Consider the following 2,745-nt stretch of genomic DNA (forward strand, 5'->3'; position numbering starts at 1 on the left):
TTCCTTAATGAACACTTAACAGTTTGAGCACTTTCCTTCTTGGTTGGGAAGGCCTCAGTCCATCCCGAGATGGTACATATAAACCTTTTATAAATATAAAAGATATCTGTGGGCTGGAGAGATGGCTCAGAGGTTAAGAGCACTGACTACTCTTCCAGAGGTCCTGAGTTCAATTCCCAGCAGCCGCATGGTGGCTCACAACCATCTCTGATGGGATCTGATGTGCTCTTCTGGTGTTTCTGAAGACAGATACAGTATATTCATGTAAATAAAATAAATAAATCTTTTTTAAAAGATATTTGTAACCAAACTTTCTTTTTTCAAAAATAAGATTTATTTTATGTGTATGAGTACACTGTAGATGTCTTCAGACACACCAGAAAAGGGCATCAGATCCTATTTTAGATGCTTGTAAGCCACCATGTGGTTGCTGGGAATTGAACTCGGGACCTCTGGAAGAGCAGTCAGTGCTCTTAACCACTGAGTCATCTCTCCAGCCTCTGTAACCAAATTTTCCTGATTTTACCTCAGAGAAGTCTGTTTCCCAGTAGACTCCTGGTGACGTTCCTCTTTCTCTTTTAGAACACTATGTTTCTGGAGCTGGGCTTGTCATCTGACAAGGATGACATCTAGTAACATCCTCCACTTCCTTGGTTAAGTGCTTGAGTAAGAAACTTTGTCGATATTAATTCTTCCATCTTATTCATTCTCAGATGTGTGCTGGCATGGAGATCCTGAATCAAAGTTGTGCCCAAAGTTTTTGGTAGAATGTTTCTCCCATCTGTTGTATGTCACTCTCTGTCCTTTATGTGGGTGTTAGGTAGGAGTTGATAAACCTGGTTTTCTTCTATGGAATAAATTGCATGTTCAAGCAGGACTAGGTCTGGAAGGGTCACCGGCAGATGTGTGAGGGGCTGTTTGGTGGCCCCTCTAGCCATCAGGTCTACTTTATGATTACTGATGGCCTCTGGGGTCTGTTCTTGTTGATGTCCAGGACAATGTATGCTGGCCATTTTCTTTGGGAGCCATAGAGCAGCTAGGAGGTCTTGGATCTCCTGTTTGTTTTAATTGTCTTTCCTTCTGAAGTCAATCGTCCTCTTTCACTGTATATTGTCCTGTGAACATTTGCAGGGGCAAATGCATATCAACTCTCAATGTGATATTAACTAACTTGTCCTTGCCAAATTTGAGTGCCTTAGTGAGGGTCATTAATTCTGCCCGTTGGGCTGTCATCCCACTCAGGAGGGGAAACCCCCATAGGTCTTGTCCAAGTTCTCCACTTCCGACCCTGAATGCCTGGTACTATCTTCCATGTAGCTGTTTCCATCAGTGTACATGTGAGATCCTCACTGGGCCTGGGCCAGAGTCAGGTCTGGCTGGGGTCAGTGCACACACTGCAGGGTCTCCAAGCAGTCATGTATTGGTAGATTTTCTAAGTCCAAATTGGGTGGCAGGGTAGCAGGGTTCAGTGAGGTGCTAGGGACAAAGGACCCTCAGGAGTGGTTAAGCAACAGAAACTGCTAGTGAGTTAGCCAGGCATCTGAAATCCAGTGGTCAGCGAGCTTCTGAGAACCCCCTCCATGGCATGAGGGGTAGTTATGATCGAAGACTGTCTCAAGGCTAAGTTGTCTGCATTTTTAGCCAGGAGTGCAGTAGCTGCTACATACACCTCAAGCAGTTTGGTTATCCTGCTGCTGCTGGGTCCAGTTTTGGAGACAGGCCACTAGTTGTCACCAGGGGCCCAAAATTTGTGACAGCACCCCTTTGGCAATGCCTTAGCTTTTGTCCACAAATAAATGCAAGGGCTTGGTCATCTCAGGCAGCACCAGGGTAGGAGCTGACAACAGTGATGGTTTCAAATCCTGAAAAGCTTTCTCGTGTTCTGCTATCCATAGAAAAGGCTCTTTCTCCCCCCACCCCACCCCCGGTGACCTCATAAAAGGGCTTAACTATTTCAGCAAAACCTGGTATCCAGAATTTTGAGGTTGGCTGCAAAAACCAGCTGACCACAGGAATTTCCATACTTGGTGTCTGGTTTTAGACAGAGGGATGCCTAAGGTAGTTTCTTTACGAGGTGAGAGAGACTTCTTTGACTCCCCTTGAGCTGGAAACCCAAGTAGGTCACTTCAGAGACACAAATTTGAGCCTTCTTAGCCAAGGCCCTATATCCCTGTCTCTGCAGTGTTTCCAGAAGAAACCTGGTTGCTTCTATACAGGAGTTAACATCAGTGGCCGCCAGTAGCAAATCATCCACGTACTGAAGCAAAGAAACACGTGGCATGGTCTGCCTGTACTCACGCTCTCGTGGATCACGCTCCCATGGAGCGTCCATCAAAAATGGTAGATGAGTTTTTGTTTTTTTGTTTTTTTGGTTTTTTTTCAAGACAGGGTTTCTCAGGGGCTGGTGAGATGGCTCAGTGGGTAAGAGCACCCGACTGCTCTTCCAAAGGTCCAGAGTTCAAATCCCAGCAACCACATGGTGGCTCACAACCATCTGTAACGAGATCTGGTGCCCTCTTCTGGAGTGTCTGAAGACAGCTACAATGTACTTACATATAATAAATAAATAAATCTTAAAAAAAAAAAAAAAGACAGGGTTTCTCTGTGTAGCCCTGGCTGTCCTGGAACTCACTCTGTAGACCAGGGTGGCCTCGAACTCAGAAATCCGCCTGCCTCTGCCTCCCGAGTGCTGGGATTAAAGGCATGCGCCACCACGCCCAGCTGGTAGATGAGTTTTTGAATCCT

The sequence above is a fragment of the Mus caroli genome, unplaced genomic scaffold (genome assembly GCF_978045245.1).
Source record: "Mus caroli unplaced genomic scaffold, Mus_caroli_1 scaffold_2, whole genome shotgun sequence".
NCBI lineage: Eukaryota > Metazoa > Chordata > Mammalia > Rodentia > Muridae > Mus > Mus caroli.